The sequence below is a fragment of the Megascapheus bottae genome, chromosome 22 (assembly GCF_031878675.1).
Source record: "Megascapheus bottae isolate mThoBot1 chromosome 22, mThoBot2.hap1, whole genome shotgun sequence".
Classification (NCBI taxonomy): Eukaryota; Metazoa; Chordata; class Mammalia; order Rodentia; family Geomyidae; genus Megascapheus; species Megascapheus bottae.
In genome coordinates this window covers 19,268,287-19,288,140 of record NC_143530.1, presented here as the reverse complement: position 1 = coordinate 19,288,140, position 19,854 = coordinate 19,268,287, and the positions used below count along the sequence as shown (strand labels likewise).

The following is a 19,854-nucleotide window of genomic DNA, read 5'->3' as shown; positions in this document are numbered from 1 at the left end:
ACTTCCAAACAGCCAAACAGCTCCTTCACTCTTCTGAGTGAGTTCAGTTACTCAGAAAGGATCCCTGGCAAAGAAGATGATAACCACAGCTATACATGAGACGCCTTGCATCAACATCCTAAGTCTCTATATTTTTTTCATCTTAATTTTTATTTTATTTGATTTTTGTTGGTTGGTCATGATGCTTGAACTCAGGGCCTGGGTGCCATTCTCAAGCTCTTTCAGTCAAGGATAACACTGTAGCACTTTGAGCCATGTCAGCACTTCCATTTTTCTGGGGTTAATTGGAGATAAGAGTCTCAGTCTTTCTTGCCTGCACAGGCTTCAAATTGCAATACTCAGCCACCTGAGTTGCTAGAATTACAGGCATGAGTCGGCTCCCTAAGTCTTTATACAGTGCGCATTAATAGCATTGTAATTTTCCATAGGCTTCACATTTTTTTCCCAGCGTAGATTTCACCATACCACATCTATCTACCAGTTTACATGGCTCAATTCATTGGACTAAGGCTGCTTACCCTGCAGCCTTGGCCTCCTCTGGAACACTTTCCTGGCACTCACAGGTAGAACCCTTCTGTGTCCCTCAAAACTTTGGAATATGATAGAATCTGATGCCTTCAGAATGATGAGAGAGCAGCCAATGGATTTCTCTCTTCATATTGTATGTGGAGGAGTACAAGATGAGAGAATTTGTCCATAGATAATACGAAGTGGAAAAAATGTTCCAGACCTTGGGCTCTCTTGGCAGAGATTTGCAATAGAGGAAAACCTAGATACATAAGGCCATATAGTATGACGCTAAATGAAAGGACCTCTAGGATATAGAAACAAAAGCCATATAATGAGTGATTGTTGTCCTTAATGTACTATGTTATCTCTCATCTCTTTTGCTGTCCCTTGGTTATCTCATATTGTTACAGTATCTCACTTTGTTATCTGATATATTGGATATATTTGTATTTGGTTATTTGAAATTGGATAGGTAAGGGGGGAAAACAAGATGAAGAGTGGGGGTAGGGGGAGGGAAATGGGGACCAAGACATGAGAAGGGATATCAATGTATGTGAATTAATGTACCTCCTATCTGGCAAATATAATGTAACCCTTCTATTAATTACAATAAAAAATATATGAAAAAAAATGTTCCAGAGACTCTAAAGGGTTGCTGAGGCACTGAGGCCTGAAATGGTCACCCAGGCTATGAATACTTCATACTTTCTCATAAAGAAAAACAAACTTTCCATAGTATACTTATATAGTTTGGGAATTAATCACAATCTTCTTACAGAGTAAATGAATGATATAAATATGAATGATAAAAAATTTTAAAACACAGAACACATAAAACATGAATGACATTAAATTCTAAAACATGAAACTTTTTCTTGTGGTTGTTGTTGCCAGTTGTGCGGCTTGAATTCTGGGCCTGGGCGCTCTCCCTGAGCTCTTCAGCTCAAGGCTACCACCATACTCTTGAGCCACAATGCAACTTCATAGACTTCAGTGCCCCGTCTGTCTTTAAACTGCGATTCTCAGATCTTAGCCTCCTGGGTAGCTAGGATTACAGGCCTAAGTCATTGCACTTGGCATGGAACTGTTTTGAACCAGGTTATTTCACACATGACCTAAAACTTTCTTACAGGAATTTTTTTGAGAACATGAGTGTGTTGATTAGCAGTATTTCATATAGTTGGTTAAATTATCTCCCTTTCACATCTGTATCCTTTTGAAGAACATTCCATTTTTTCAAAATATTAAAAAAATTTATTGTTGTGTCATGGTTTGTTTATTCTAGGTTCTGCTACTATTTTAGTGAAGGGAAAATTTCTTTCCCTTCTGTTATGTCCCAGTACAGAGGAACAAACACAGAATTTTGTATCCAGCTATCTGAAAACTGTTTATATCTCTGCATAAAGAAATGGACTTTGGGGGAGAAGAATGTTCTAGGAAAAAGTGACAAGCAAATGGGATATACTTGATGCAGGAACTAACCTGTGATGTTCTGCAAATAGAGAAGGTATAGTTTCTTCAGGTTGGACAAAATGTTCCTGTCATGACTCTTTTCTGAACATATATCAGTTTTACCATTAGAATGAAGAAAAAACATACACCAATTTTATTATTAGACCAAAGTCTAATATCATGTGTTATCTTTGATAGTTCTTGTGGCATTAATGGTGCCTGCTAAAGTGTCATAGATGCAAAAAAAAGAGTTAAAATAGAAATTAGTAATCCAGTTGTTCATGCTGTTCATCCATTTCCAACTCACCATGAAGAAACATGATGCGCCAAATATCACGTTGGTTCTCTTAAGCCAAGACATCTTCTTGTCCACTTGGTAAGCATCATCATTGTAAGCTTTTAAAATTCATTTTTAATGGAAAATAAAAATGACATGACTTTGTTAACAGATGGTGCCATTAAAACCTTCATTAACAAATTTATAGAATAAATAGATTTCCATTTAGAAATTAAAATGCCCTGTTTTAGTTAATTATTTCTGCTATAATGAGTTATGTCTTTAACAACTTTTTTTTTCTTATATAGGTGAGGCCTGAACTCAAGGCCTACAGTTAGTTCTCTTCCACTGACCCAAATCCCCAACCCCAGTTTTGCGGGTTAAAAATCATATGGTTTCTGGTGTGGTAGAATCATATACAGATCTTTCTGGAAAGGAAGACCTTTTTCTGACTTTTTTAGCTTCCAGGACTTGCTCCTTTTTATTGATTTATGGACCTTTTCTGTGTTCCACCTCTCTGAACCACATAGAAGCAGAGTTTGATTACATTGCACTCCTTCCAATCCCAGGAAATACAAGATAAATCTCTATAGGTCAGTTGATTAGTGGTATTAATTAGATTTCAGCCTTTATTCCCCTTTGCCATGTAGCTTCATAGATCCACTGCATTCAGGCACAAGTTGTGAATGTCAAGGCCTATTGTTTTCTGCCTATCACATAGCCCTCAGTCACAGACAGTGAATATCATTATCTTGCCAGGATTCTGATGGTTTAGCTTTAGAGTGCAGCTATCTTGGTTGTTTTTGCACTCAGAGGTTGAATGTAAGTTAAATGATGACCAGCACCCATAATCATAACCACTCATAACCATTGTGATTGACTATCTGCTTAGACCCCAACCACTCACAGTCTGCTGTTATAGATCTTAGATCTTGTTCAGGGAAGCCTAGAGTACTCTCATAAGCTTTATTGACATTCCGTTCAGAGAGATTTTAATGCAATTCCTCAGGAGGAGTGCGTGAGGAAATTTTTTTCTGAAGAAAGACACTGACAAGCTTGGCAGAAAGGCAAGTTGTATCTTGGCTTACTAACTACAAATAAGCCATCCTCTCTTCACCCAAATAAAATAGTAATTCTGTTCAGGTGAATAGAGATGGGTGTTTATTTGAAATCAGGATTGACGCCATCATACTACCACGCATAACAAGCACATGGAATTTGTTTCCTATACTCTAATGCAGTCTGCACAAGCTTCAGAAGAGTGTTTTTCTTGGCAAATCAGGACTTGAGCCACTTGATCTAAAAAGTAAAGATTTAGACAAAAGGAAAAGAAACACATTGACTATCTGAAATACAAGGAACTCTCCAATCAGGAAATCTAACTTTATAGAGTCGATAGTACAATTGTTGATATTTTTTAATTAAATGAAATTACTCTCCAGAGACAAGAATAGTTGGAGGGTTCTTCTCATAAAACAGAAATTAGATGTCTAATATGTACAACAAGATGAAAATCTACTAAGTGTTCTCTGTACAGAATTAGTTAGAATCTGTTAAAAAATTAATAGCTCATTGATTATTAATATAAAAATCATGTTTAAAATAATTTGGAAGTCTTGTGGCCAGTTTTATCTAAGGATGATTGAAACAATACAGACATTTTCCAAATAGAGATACATGTTTAGGAGGGGAATGCTATTCTTATATTACTATTTCTATTATGCCAGAAAATATAAAGTCATACACACATATAAACTTTTCACTGTGGCTTTATTTCCTTTGGCTTTTCTCCTTACAGTCATTTCTTCTCATTCTTCCTTTCCAAAATTGCATTTACAAGACCAGTTTCTAAGTCTTCACAAATAGCACATAGTATCTTTTATTTTTTATTGCTCAAGGCTTTATTTATTAGATATTTGTTCAAAAATGGTAAGACGTGGGTGATTTGCAAAATTATTTTTTGTGTTGATATTTAGTATTTATACTGTGGTTTTACTCTTGGAACACATATTTGGGCATTATAAAAATCACTAACTTTTATTTCACTTTGGAAAACAGGCTAATCCCAGAACTATTGGTAACAAGCAACTAAAATGCAAACTTCTAATTTGTAAGGAAATCATCTGGGTCTGACATCCTCCATTTGTCATAATTACTTTTACCAATTTGACCACAGCTTGGAGGGTTTTTCCTGCTTCTGGCAGTGGTTGTAGAGTTCAGAAAGCTGATTGTGATCTTAACACATTGTTCTTCTTTGAGACAGTGTTTATAGATTCCAACATTTTCAAGAGTACATTCTTTCCCCTGTGCTAATGAACCTAGGAACGGAGACCCTGAATACCACCTGGGTTTTGTTTCTTCAGGCAGGCCATAAAATTGCAGGTCTAGAAGAAGCTTTTGAGAAGACCAGAGTCCTGGACAATCACTAACATTAACCTTCAGTCCTCCTACACTTATCCCCACATTAGTAAGAGATGAGCTGCTTGAACGTAACTTTCCCCAGCTGTGGGAGAGCCTTTTTGTTTGGAAAACCCATAGATAAGTGCAAGGAGGGAGAAATTCACCTTGATTTTCTGCAGTCTTTATGTAGATCCTAGACTTCAGGGTGCCTTATCTTCCTCATTGCCTAAGAAGGTGGCTTCAGTTTGCCAGGAAAGGAAGCTCTTTTAATGGTATGCTCAGTTGAACAAATTAGGTAATGTATATAAGAGCATGCATATTTTATGGATATAATAGTCCAAATTTTTGTCAAGACAGTACTCATTTCTACCTAACCTAAACTGGTATCAAGGATAGATAAAATATGAAATGAGAAAATTATATAGATCCATTCAGGCTCCATATACAGATAGAATTTTCTGGAACCAGGAGTGAAATAGAGAACAATGTTGTGAGGGGTAAAGTAGAAATCTTTGAATTGCATTCAAAGGAGTTAGCAGCCATGTAAGTTCAGGTCTTAAGGAGCCTACAGGTGCTCAGAGACAGGTACCATCAAGGCTGGAAGCCAGAACCTAGAAAGGGTCCCAGTCTTAAAAGGTACCTTATTTTCTATCTCGCCATTTTTGTCCCAAAATGAACTGCTGACCAACTGCCTGCCTTCGCCTAGATGAACTAAAATGGTCAGAAAATGTTTTGATAGGGCTGTCTTGAAAGATTCTTGAGTTCACTTTAATGCAAGTGCTTAACTTGACATTATTAAATCAGCTTTTGTAATGAGATCAAGAAGATAAGGGTAGGTACAGATTTAAAAAGATGGCAGCCAAAAAACAAAATCAACCCCCCAACCAAAACAACAACAAAAACAAGCATTCACTTCAAGTGAAACAAATACCTAATAGACAGTAGAACAAGCGTTCACTTCAAGAGAAGTGAAACAAATACCTAAAAGACAGTAGAACCAGAGTTTGAATTTAAATGTCTAGATTCAATAGATATGTGGAACTCACTTCCTGTAAACACTCATACACCACACACACACACACACACACACACACACACACATGCACACACGGAATATTTACAAATGTTGGCAATACACTAAATCACAAAGAATGTCTCTCTGGGAATTTCATTGAATAGGACACCTTGAAAGTAATTCTGGAAATTTCATAATGAAAAAATTCTTTTTTATCTGTCTGTATTGTTCTGAGCAAGCTCCTTTGAGAAGTTTTTCTGTTTGTGTCTAAGGACCTTTGAACATTGTTATGAGGTATATAGTGAAAGAGAAAAGAATGTTTATTATTGTTAGACCAATGGTAGGACTGGAGAAGGAGCATCCATTTGATTAGTTGCTGAATTAATGTAGTTCCAGTCAAAAGGGTGTATAGCAGGTGTGAAAGAATAGCTGTCAAGACATCTGCCAGGAGGGAAGCTGTGGACCTTGAGCTGTACAAACCTAGGTTTTCTTGACATACCATCAATAACTTCCATCACCTCTCTGTTCCTCTCTTGCCTAATGCATAGGTTAAGGTATTTTTCAGGCCTGCAAGGAGGACTAGAGACAATATATGCAAATGCTTTTGCAATTCCTGGCACATAATTACTACTCACCTAATGTTAGCCATGCTAAGGTCAAGGGACATATGTATAATACTTTTCTATATGAAAAATGGAATGAAAATTGTCTGGTAATTGATTCTATTTTTGAGGCACAAGATGATTAAAAGACAATCTCAGGAGCTGCAGGGACCCAATATTTGAATAAGGTATTTGAATAAAAATTGAATATAAATATGTTTTACACATAGTGCTAAACGTCTAGATGTTTGTGACTAAATTAATTGCATTTTGTTTTCAGCCTTTATGCACACATTTGAAGTTGTCAGTACTCTGTAGCCTGTGACCTAACTCCTGTTTTGACCACAGATGAATATTTTGTGAGACATAGGAGTAAGCAAGATGCATCTAAGTATTTATTTAGTGTCTTTCCATTTTCAAATTGTACTCATAGCACAAATTCAGCCCTAGGTCCATTTATAATTGGCACATGCTATTTTCTCAGAATGTAATATAAATTTAGCTAAACTGTAATTTATTTCTCTACTAGTAATGCTTAGCTAAAGTCCAGATTTTATTTCTATATTTTAAGTAGCTCATAAAATTACAAATACTTTACCATCCACTTTTGAAATGAGCAAGAATTAAGAATTTTAACATTTTCAATCTTTTTTTCCTCATGGAAATGACTTTAAGATGTTAGTCTGACTTGTACTTGGCCTAGAACAAGAACCATGAGAAGTTATTTTAATGGAAAAACAACATGGAGAAAAAATTACAGACCATGTATAGACCATGAATAGACAACATACATATTCAAGAAATGCAACAAGTACGAATATCGTTTTGTGGTTTTCCATCCTGGGCCTTGCTCTTGTTTCTCTATAGCTGAGAACCAAGCCTTCAGTCCTTTCTAGTTCGGTATTTTGAGCTATAGTCCCACTTTCTACCAGGTCAAGTGGCTAGACCACAATTCACCTATTTTAGGCTTTCTCCTATCTCCTATCTCCCATAGAGATAGTCAACACATTGCTTCCCAGCTTCTTTCCTTTAAGATGGAGTCTCTTAGACTCTTCTGCCTGGCTTTGCCTGAAGACTACAGTCCTGCTAAAATTGCAGTCTCCCATCCAGTTTGGAGGATGGATGTGCATCATCATACTCAACCACTGACTGAGAAAGAGCCTTTGTGGTTTTCTTTGCTTGAACTACCCTCAAATTACCTTAGGATTACATGTGTGAGCACTGGTGCCTAGCTGTATTGATCTATTTTAATATTGCATTATTAGTCAAATCTAAACACCAAAGGAAGGTAGAGAAGAAATCAACAAATAATGGACAAAATCCAATATAGAGAGGAAGATATAGAAAACAGATGTAAAGAAGCATGGGGGGGGTTAGGGAGGGAGGGAGAGAAGAAGGGAGAGAGGAAGAGGGGAGAGAGAGAGGAAGACAGATTATCAGAGAGACAGAGAGACTGAGGGAGGGGAGAGAGAATAAAGGAAAGTCTTATAGCCCTTACAAACTGGGATGCAGAAAACAGCTTCAGAGTAGACTTTCTGTGAGATAATCTGATGTAGAGCTCCAATATATACAATCTTCGTTCCTTTAATATTGACTATCAATTACCACCTTTCCTTCTTTCTGCACAAAGGGAAGTGGTCTCCTCTTTTTGTATTCAGGAAATTTCAGTTCTTTCTGTCATAGCCCCTGTCTTTTTGTTTATTATTTATTTGTAAAATGCTTCTTGTAATAACTCCAGTGTGTCTTCCAGAAATTTGCATCCATATCTTAGAAGCTGTTGGTCATTTGGCACTGTGAGATGTCTTCAGGAAGATTCAGACATTTGGGCTTCCATTTCCTGATAGCCAATCACTTCCCCAAGCATAATTCTTGCTTCAATACAATAACCCAAAAAGTTCTGTAGCATTTAAAAAGTTGTGCACTAACTTTTCTTTGCTTTTTAAGATCTCTTCCTCCAAGTTTTTATAAAACTACACAATTGTTATATTCACTATGACCCCCTCCTCTTTGTCTCCTTTGAAGGTCACCTTCTCATTTCATTCTCATTAAACCGTGCCTATTTATCTACACATATATCTTACATCTTATAGCTCTTTTTTGCTTTTCTTTGTTTCTTCCTTTCTTTCCTTTTTTTTTCTGCTGGTCTTGGGGTTTGAATTTAGGTTGTCTATAAGGCCTCTTTGTGCTCAAGTCCTCTACCACTTGAGCCACATCACCACTTCTGGCATTTTTCTGAGTAATTTATTGGGAATAAGATAATCAGGATTTTACTTCATATATGCACTATTGAAATAGCTATGCAAATGATGTCCCTGAGCCACACCCTCCAGGTAAGAGCTCCTCTGGAATATTCCTGCCAGACTAGTTTCCTAACAAACACCACTTTAATGGATACTCAGGTTATCATATACCTGTCATATACCTATCATATACCTGTGTTGAGATTTGACTATTAAGCATCATGGCTTTTTCTTCTCCACCCTTTAGTGTGTTTTTCCCCTAATGAGTGTGTTCTGTTCAGTATAAACTGGACATCACACCTCTCAATGTTTCCTCTCTGCTATTTCTTTTCCTAGAGTACCTTCCAAATGTTCCCTATGCATTCAATATTTCAGTGAAATATTAGTTCAACAAATTTTACCCATCCTGCCTTCTTAAGTCTTTGTGAATCTTCACAAACAGATTGATCCTTTTCTTTGTAACTCTAGTAAGCATCAAGCCCTCAAGATTCCTCCCACAGATTTCTAAAACATATCATGTTCAGTTTTAAATATTAGACTGCAAAGAAAACTTCAGCTTTGCTGTGTATCTCAACCCAAAATGGGTTCTTAAAAAAAGCCACTGTGGGATTAGTGTAGGGTGACAACATACAAGTAGGCCCAAGCTAGTTCTATTATGCATCCTTTGTCCTGAAATAATTATTAACACTGTCCACTTTCACTCTCCAATTTCTTCTATTTCTGATTAGTTATATAGTAATTGACTGAAACTGTCTAAAAATTCATTTCTTCCCCAATGTACATTAAAAAAGCACCATAATATTTTTTCTTTTTTTTTGCCAGTCTTGGGCTTGAGCGCAGTGCCTGAGCAATGTCCTTGGACTTTCTCAAGGGTAGAGCTCTACCACTTGAGCCTCAGCATCACTTCTGGCTTTTTTCTATGTATGTGGTACCGAGGAATCGAACCTGGGTCTTCGTGCATGCTAGGCAAGCACTATACCACTAGGCCAAACTCCCGGTCCAAGCACCATAATATTTTAATCATGTGAACTTACCCTGTGGAAAAAGCTCAGGGACTTTTTATTATAAGGCTGAATTTTTGTGCTTTGGGAGGTCAGAAATGTGTTTACTCCAAGATGGCTTGCAATGCTTACATGTACCATCTTAGATGATGTGCAGTGAAGTGTGAAGATGGGCTGAGGTTTATGAATTTATAATAGGCGCCATGCTGGGAAGAGCTGAAGGCAGATTGTTGTATATGACTGAAGGAAACCATAGAAAGAGCTATCAGAGAAGAAGGTACTGTCTTGCATTTGACCTGAGTGAGAAAAAGAAGCACTTCTAAATTCAACTGAGTTCAACTAAGGCATAGCCAGTTAGCAGAGGGACAGGTGGATGAAGTCATGGGGTTTGGGGAAAGGACCAAAGAGCCATTCATACGTTCTATGTTGGTGCTAACTGCATGGAAAGGCCTTGACTGCACTAGTTTTAAACAATCCTCAGAGACATTATGGCTTTTTAAAACCTCTCAGCACAATTCCATTTCTACTCCAGAAATCTTTCCAATGTGGGATCTCAAATTTCAGCAGGGGATTTGCTGTCAAATGTTTTGGTCCTGATTTATGGTAAATTTTCACCTCATATGCAGAAAACTTTCAGATTAATCCAGAAAAAATACGCATTAGGGCAGTTGAAAAGCAAGTTTACAAATTTTAAAAAGAAATAAAAATAGTTATGTATTTTTTCCTGTTAATTATTCAGTAGAAGAAAAAACCCAGCAACCTCTATACTATCAAGTTCCTAGAACTTTGTTAGGCTTGTCTAGTTTGGTATATATTTCTATGCAATGACATCGCTACTGAAGGATTATTTTCAGTAATTGGGCTCCTTCCCAGGTATGTTTGCTTTGTCTCAAATCATGCTCTAGGTGAGCAGATCATCACTGTACTTCGCTCTTCATTTGCTATTCCTCTTGGTGGCTTCAGATGGACAGGCCATCCTTGCAATCATATTTCTGCCTCTGAAAGCTGTCAATTCCAGTCTGAAATATCATGGCGAAAGGTTCATTTGTCTTGTCAGAGTTCAAAAGGCCATGGAAGTTTTATCCCTAGCCATCTCTCCTTTCCATGCCTTACAGAACAATTCTGTATTGTCACTGGGATTTCAGCCTCAAGTCCTGGGTGTGCATGTGTGGGCAGGGTGAAACTCTCTCTGACTTTGCCAGTACAACAGCATGGGAGAGTAGAAGAGATGGGAAAATGAAACTTGAAGGTATTAATTTTTAAACTCCCAAACCAGTTGCTGTACCTGTCACTTTAGGCTTCTGAATTTCATTAGTGTTGACAGAGATGAACCACACATCCTAACTGAGGGCTTGCACCTGCAGCTTGACAGCAGTGGCTTATTTTATTGGCACGCGTATCAGGCCTGTAACATCCCCAGATTCTGTGTTCTGACACAGCAACCATTTCTACAGAATATAAAGTTGGAAGGAGGCAACTGAAGTGCAAGTCGGCCTCCACAGGCAGTCTCTGCCTTCTCTCTCTCTGTCCTCCTTAGTCCCTCTTGTGTGTCTTTATCTCTACTACACTGAGGTAGTTACCATTTGAAAGTCCATAGAGTATCAGCAGAAGAGAAAAAATAGATGTAGGAAGGGGATGAAAATAGAGAAGAGGAAAGTCTTTTATAGTGACCAAGAAAACATATTTGAAAACTGAAAGTTTTCAAATTTCATATTAAGTCTCCAGATCATAATAATTGGTCAGGATTTGTTGTCACATGGTCAGGAGTCATAATATAATGCTGCTATGCAGACCAAATCATAATAGATCTGGAGTCATAATATGACTTTTACCAGTTGTTATGAAGAAGTTGCATTGTGTCAACATAATACCTGCACATGTAAATGGTGAATGCAAAACTTCAGACTTACACGTTTAAGATAACTGATATACCTTGGTGGAACTATATATATATATATACATATATATGTATATATATATTTGATATTTTATGAACATAAACCTACATATATTTAGTACAGCCATATGTCATGTAAAATGCCTCAACAAAAAGCCATGGTCTAAGGGAGCATTTGGCTGATACTAATACATGTACCAATTCTGAAGAATTAGTCTCCAAGCCATTTGGGGATGTCTGCAGCATCACTGTAAATCTGTCTTGTGTCATTTTTTTGCTTCCTTCTGGGTGGAGCCTTCCAGACTCCCCAACCATGGGGTCAAGTTAATCTTTCTCTCCAGTTAGTGTCTCCCCTGCGGTTGGGTGAGCACTTCCTAGGTTGAATAAAGCAGCTTCAGTCAAACCTGTTCTGTTCCCTCATTTGGTGATCAGCCAGTCAGCATAAGCTCCTTGTATTCTAAATCTCACACACCTCTCCCAAATGCTATAAGGTTTTCTCTAACTGTTGCCAGTGGATGTCATCCAGACAGGGGGCTCAGATCTTATGGTTTTGTGCAATCATTGTCATATTGTAGTCCTAAGACTCATTATAGTGTATTTTTGATATTTTTGAAATGTGTTAAATTTTTTAATTCAATAATATGAGCCAGAGCATGTTGCAGCAAATATATTGTTTAATAAATAACAACAGCAATAATAAATAAAATAAAATGGATAAAAGCCATGGCCCATTTTTATTAAGTATTCAGTAACTGCTAATTTTTAATAAAAATTTTAATTCAGAATTACTTATTGCATTTATTAATAAATGTAATTTGCTAGTTCATTTTTACTATAAATTATTTTTTGACTTAATGAATATTAATTGTACAGTGTGAGAGGTTTCACTGTGATAATTCCTTCATGCATACAATATGCTTAGATCATATTCATCCCTTCTATTCTCTTTCTTACCACCATCCCACGTCCATATTAAAAATCTTCCCTGTGGTTTTAAAAATGGATTTCATTATAACCTTTATATGCATTCATACATACATAGTCAGATCAGTGTGAGGTGTCGTGGTTTTTAGTCCTCAATCCCTCCTGACCTGCAGGAGGAATAGAGAGAACACTCCCCAACCGAGAAAGGAGAGGGCCAACTGACCCCTGCACCCAGCCTCCCTCACCGAAGGACAATCAGACATGTCAGGGAGACCAGTCAAGGAAGGAACTCATTTATTGAGGAAGTACATTCAATTAATATAGGATGCAGGAGCCTATCAGCCCAAAGGTAGGCGGGGCAGGGGAGGTACTCTCACTATAGGTAAAGAAGGGGAATCATGTGCTGTCCAAGAAGGTGGAAGGGTTCTGGGCCTATCCCAGAGGTGGCCTTACATCACAAACCACAACCATGCCTTGTAATCAGGCGGCAGGCACCATCTCAGCCAGGTGCGGTTCCAAGACCAGGAAATGAGCACTGGGCCATGAGTTAGGCCTCATTTTCTACAGCATAGGTTTCCATTTCCCTGATGTGACATGCTCCACATGAGGGAAATATTCCTTGCAGATTTTTCTATTATATGTGTGATATCTATGTAATCATTGAATTGGAAATCAATAGCAATAGTTTTATAGAATGATGGGCAGATATTTTGAATAGACATTCAGAAAGAAAAGACTATTCACATAGCTTGTAACAGTAGTATGAGGGAAAGAATTTTAGAAAAACTCTTCACCAGAATGATTTTACAGTACATAATGAAGGCATATGGAGGATTATCCAAGTATTCTATCACTTCCAGATCTAGGTATATGTTCTAGAGAATGTGTGCATACTTATACATGAAAATAGGCACAGAAATTTAGGAGTACATCTCCAAACAGCTACCAGTCGAAGCAAATGTAACATTCTTAATAGGAGAAGAAATGCATTATGGATAATGAAAATGATTAAAGTGTAGTTATAAATAGCAAAATCAATAGATTTGTATCAATATAAGCTTTGATTTTTTAAAAAAAGCTGGACAGAAAGGAATGAATAAATTTTGTATGATTATTAAAATGCCCTGACTATGGAGGGATGTTTAAATGATGAGGCCATAAAATCCTAGCATAAAAATCAAGCTAATGGCTTATTTTAAGGAAGAAGAAAGTAAGTGACTTGAAGAGGAAGAAGCTTGGAAGTGGTGTAATGTTTTATTCCTTGACCTGGGTAGGACCTAACCTGTATATTTTTACTTTATATACTTTCCCTTATTTGCGTTACTTTTCATAAGACTATATCTTTATTTTTGCTAGTCCTGGGGCTTGAACTCAGGGCCTGGGTGCTGTCCTTGGGCTTTCTCAAGGCTAGCACTCTACCACTTGAACCACAGTACCACTTGTGGCTTTTTCTGTGTTTATGGTACCAAGGAGTAGAACCCAGGGCTTTGTGCAAGCGAGGCAAGCACTCTACTAGGAGGCTACGCTCCCATACCCCAACTGTAAGTCTTAAAAGCTGTACACTTAGTTCTTTCCCCACTTCCATTAAGTCTCTCAATGAGAAGCATGCACAGCATCTTTTGTAAAATCAAATCGGAGATATTCCTATCTTTAAGCTTTTAGTTACAGTTACATTCCATAGCTTTCTGTCTGGGTTCTCAGATTATAATGTCATGACTTTCAAGTCATAATTTTAAAAAGCCTCTTTTATACTATCACATTTGCAAAAGAAACATATCCCTTTGGAGAAAATAATCCTTGTATGCTGGTAGCATGGGGTTTGGATAAGGAACTATTTTTGTCATGTGCTTTTACTTTCAGGTACATGATGGTGGTTATAACAGAGAAGGTCTTACCTACATGGAGCTAAGTAGGCGGAATAACATAGCAAAAGAAAAGGTATAATGCCACACGTTTGTGTGCCTCAGTTTCAAGTTGAGTAGACCAAGAGCAGATGTGAAATTAATTGGGTTGTTGAGAAAGCAAGTGTTAACTTCATGGGGGAATCTTTTTGAAGAATACACTTAAATACTGACTTTACCATTATTGACAGTAAGAATCGGTAAAAACATCTCTAAGATTTAAGAGCAGCTCTGTATATCAATAACTATACCAACTGTCCACTAGTTGAATGATATTAAACTTGCTTTGGGAAAATTGCTTCATTCACTGGATATGGTGTTGAATGTTTATAATCCCACCTGTCCAGGAATCATAATTGGAAGGATTATGATCTCAAGCTAGCCCTAGTTAAAAGCATGAAACCCTATCTGAAAAATACCTAGCAAAAAAACATATGGGGTATAGCTCAAGTAGGAGACTGCCTGTCTAGTGAATAAAAGTCTTTGAGTTATGGTACTAAAAGAAAAACACAAGCATCATTAGAAATCATAAGGAAATTGTCAACAAAATAAATGACTCAAAGGTTACTGACATTAAATTTTAGTTTCATGGTCCACAGAGATATTTAAAAGAACTATAACACAAAGAAATTTGAGAAACAATTACTAGACGAAATCTGACCTTTTGAATGATGACCTGCTTCCAGAAAAGAAAAGTGTATGTTGGAAGACAAAATTGGCCACAACCTCATTAACTTGGAGTACAGCACTACAGAGACACTTAAGAGCCAGAGATTAAAGTGTTAATGCAACTTGTGTCTAAAGTTTTGTTGACTATCACCTCATGAAAAATAGTTAATGATCAGAACAAAGAAATATGTAAAAGCAGCATATGGTTTCTACATTTTCAGCATTCATTTTTTTACCAGTGGATAGGATGTATGCTACAATATTGCTAATTAAAATTAAGCGTGTGAACCTAAGCTACTTTGAATGATTAAAGACTAAATCTAGCAAAACAATCTTAGTTCTGGTGGCATTGGAGGCATATACACATACTAACAATACACATCTGGACAGAACTTTTCAAACAGATAATACAAATTTGGGAATATAGTATCTTCCTATATTGATATCATTTTGGTACTCAATATCATTTTCTCTCTGATTCTTAGTTTCTGGCATGGATATTAACATTAATTTGCTTTATTTTATTATTTTCTTTTAGTCATAGCAGTTTTCAATGGAGATGCTGCTAATAGATTTAAGCCAAGATTCCTCTTAAGCATGGATATTATACTACACAATCACTTGCAGACTGGGCCATCTTAAAAATGGTCTCATTTCTCTTGTCTTAAATGTCTTCCACTCTAAGTCAAATGAATGTTCCACAGTTATTCTTAGAAGTCCTTTCGGATGAACTCTTACATGTCTTGTAATGACAGTATTTGTGTGGGTTGTATATATTATTTGTGAGTAGCAGCTGGTCCAGCTTTTCAACAAAAAGTGCATTATTCTGATGTCTTCAGAGGGTGATGTATAGGGCAGAAGAGTGGGAATAAAACATGAGTAGTAAACCTCCAACTTAGGTCTGTGCCTGGTAGTTCCATCGAACAATACTGACAACAGTTTCCACATTGGTAACTTGGGAGCTATAGATCCTTGGGAGTTATAGAATCATGGTACAACCACAACAGTGAAAGACCTTTGCTGAAAAAACACAGACCATGAGATATTATGCAAATAGAAGTGATTTGTGCTCTGTGTAAGTTCAATCTCACAAACGTCTACAAATCCAGGGACTGTGCTATATAGCATTGGGGTTTGGAGAATAAAGAATAAATATTCCAAGAATAAATATTCCAAGAATAAAGTAGATTATATATAGTAGGCCTGTTTGATGGATTCTACTCAAATTAATCTTTTCTTTAAAAAGTAGTATGAGATAGTAATTCTGAACATTTGATTGTGTTAAATTGTAGGTTGGTACAAAAATTCTTGTAAGAAAGTGAGCAAGTAAAGGCAAAGTGATTTTAGAAAAATAATAGTGGTAAAAGCAAGGGTAAGGAGGGGAGAGTGGCTGGGACAAGTGTGTTTTATGTAATAATATAGTGTGTGTGTGTGTGTGTGTGTGTGTGTGTGTGTGTGTAAAACTGGGATTGAGCATGCTAGAAAGGTGATCTGAGATATTCCTCCTACCATTTATGGCACTGGCTATTTTTTCTGGTTTGGGTTTTAAAAATATATGTATATATACTATAGTAGTTTAAGTATCATATATTATAACACACACACACACACACATATATATATATATATATATATATATATATATATATATATATATCTTTTTTTGTACTGGGAGGTGAGCCAGGATGTTGTTCTTGCTATGTAAGTGCTTTGCAACATAAGCTACATCTCAATGTTGCATTAACTATTTTTTGGTTCTGGCCAAACTTTTTATCTGTAGTTGTTTAATACAGACTGAAAATGTTTTACCTGAGGAGAGGTAAAGGGGTGCTCTTGAAGAATCCTAAGGAAATGTTACAAACACAATATATAGCCAGCATCATCCATTGTTTGTTTGATTCTTCTGGGGGGATTTGTTGGGTGAGTAGCACTTCACTAACATATGTATCTGATCTCATGTTTTTTCATACTGAGAACATTGAGATTTCAGATGCAAAACAGCCTGAAATCCTACAAGAAATGTACTCCTGCTACCTTCTAATAACTAGTCTATCTGTACAGGCAGTGTCATATATCTATCAATGGAGATCAAGGCACATGTGGATGACCACATGTTTGTGGAATATCTCAGAATTGCTTGCCTTACCTGCTGGGAAGAGTAGATAGGATATAGCCTTTAAGTTGGAAAATTGCAACACTGGTGCAAATTTTACACACTTAGCATCTGAAATGTACAATAACAAGTGAAATCCAACGTGTTTAACACTTTTCCTCTCACAAGAACATAAAAATTATGAAAGAAACTTAACAGGAAAAATTTCAAAAAGTGAATGGAATTTCTTTCCTTTTAGAAGTCCTTGGAGGCAGTTATGACAGAATGCTTTCCCCTTTTCATTTTGTTTCTTTGAATGGGGATTTTGGTCCAAAGTTGTGTTTGTTTCCAGTATCTGCTTCTGCCTCCCTTGTTATCAGATCTGCTTCCACCAAGGCCACCACTTCTTGGTATTCTGTGGCTAGAATGGAGGGGGCTTCGTTCTTATCTGCCTTCGTGATTATGACCACTTGAGTAGAAGTAACCATATACGACATGTCAGCAATGGCTTCCCCCATAAAATGGCAGGGGTCTTCGAATAGGAGGAGCACAATGTGAATTGTACCATAATTCTCCTAGGAATCTCTGTGGGAGCCTCCATTTGGATACTCTGAATAGTCACGAGTCCCAGCCATATCCATCTCTATCATTATAGCCTCTTGATGGAGAGTTATCATGTGAAATGGAAGGACCATAATCACAAGTACCATGTTTTGGTGGTGGTGCATAATCTCTTGCTTCATGAGAACTTGAGTAATATCCACTTGAAGAGTTGTCTTCAATGGAATATCCATCATCTCTTGGGGAGATATAAACATCTCTTCCAAAAAGCTGGGCTCTGAGGTGGTTTTCCATCTCTATCTCTTCCACGTGATAATAGGGCCTCTCCCATTCCACTGCTGCAGGGAACTGGACCCAAAGGTGCTGATCTTGTGGGGGGAGCAGGATTCCCTCTCCCCCTCCACCTTTCGTGGTGATCTCCTTTTTATTAGAAGAGGTCCCATGGAGGAACTCCTGTTAAAATTCATGAAAGAACTGCCATCATCCATGTGTCCTTCCTCTGGTCCTCTGGTCCTGCCACTTTATCTCCTTTGAGACCTCTGGGATGACCTCTGCTTCTCTGTAAGTGGTCCATGTGGACCACTTTCAAAGGATGGTTTGATGGTTTCTTCCACCTTGTTGGCTTTTTAACTTAAGGATTTTTCTGTCAGATCTCTGGGTGTATATTTCATGTTGTACTGAGCTTCTGAAGGTGACAAAAAAACTCCTTTTGATTTGTTTGTGTTATGCTCTCTCAACAGAAGTACTTCCACTGCTTATCCAAGTTGGCCAAAAAGTGCGTCAAGGGCTTTCTCATTTATTTTTGTATTAAGCCCACCAGTGAAGTGCTTTACTGGACAATCTGCTTCCACCATTTTATTTTTCCTGGCCAGTAATACTGGGAGGGGTTGGTGCTGGCTTCAAGCTCTTGTAGAAACTTGCCAACTGGACCTTCCAAGTAGTACAATACCAAAAAATATTTTTTCATATATTTTTATTGTAATTCATAGAATGGTTACCTTATATTCACCAGATGGAAGGTGCATTACTTCACATACATTGATACCCTTTCTCATGTCTTAGTCCCCATTTCCCTCCCCTGACTCTTACCCCTCATCTTGTATGCCCCCTTCCCTATCCTATTTCAAATAACCAAATGAACATATATACAATATATAAGATAACAAGGTAAAATACTGTAACAATATGAGATAACCAAGGGACAGCAAAAGAGATGAGAGATAACATAGTACAACAAGGACAATATGGCTTTTGTTTCTATAGCCTGGAGGTCCTTTCATTTAGTGTCATACCATATGGCCTTATGTATCTAGGTTTTACTGTATTATACATCACTGCTAGGAGAGCCCAAGGTTTCTATTGATTATGACAAATGAGAGAAACCATTGAGCCTATGTTCCTTTGAGTCTGGCTTACATCACTTAATATGATTTTTTTCTAAGTCTTTCTACCAAAATAATTTTTTAAAAACAGCTACAGGGATTCAGAACTGAATGCTTCTAAGACTAATGCACAATGAACAGCACTGGCTATTTTTGAAGTCTGATCTCACATTAACCAGAGGCTATCCTGAATGTGATCCTCCTACTTGTGCTTCCTGTGTTGCTGGAGATGACATTTGCTTGCCCTGGTGCCTATCTATTATGCTTCTGCTTTATATCTAGATAGTAGGTGATGACCATTGCAGCTAGTCATTGCTTACAATGGAATGTCATGAACTTTTATGCCCAGGCTGGCCTCGAACTACCATCCTCTGATTGCTACCTTCCTTTCAAATAACTAATATAATATGTTTAAAGCAACAAGACAAGATTAACACAAAATTTTTAAATAGACAATTGTCATTTTGACCCAAAGATCAGAAGGCAAACATTATTAGTACTGAATGGAGAAACTGCTCAGTTTGTTAAATTTATTATCTTAAATCTATGAGGAACATATAAAATTTTCTATAGTGTTATAACAACTTACCATCCATTTTTAAACAACATACAATTTTCCTCTCCTTCATTTGCACAACATATAATGGTACAGAACTGTAAATGGAAAGACCAGAAAATCATAAAAATGACTGAGTACAGTATAAGAGAATCTGCTTGTAAGTCAGGGCTTACCAAGATGTGAAAATCAAAAAAGGAAAATAAAAATGAATAAGATTTAATTTGAATAAAATTTGAATTTTGAATAAAATTCAAGCCCTAGATCAGAAGTATTATAAACAAGCTTAAAATATGATTTACAAACTGAAATATTATGTATATCACCTATGAGGAAGGATTCACTCAGCACTGGGGGCTCATACCTGTAAACCTA

General features: G+C 37.0%; 1 pseudogene; it reads right to left on the bottom strand.

Moving 5' to 3' along the window:
- Window positions 1–17,235: 17,235 nt before the first annotated feature.
- Window positions 17,236–18,395, bottom strand: LOC150048338 (RNA-binding motif protein, X chromosome-like; annotated as a pseudogene).
- Between the last annotated feature and the right edge of the window lie 1,459 nt (window positions 18,396–19,854).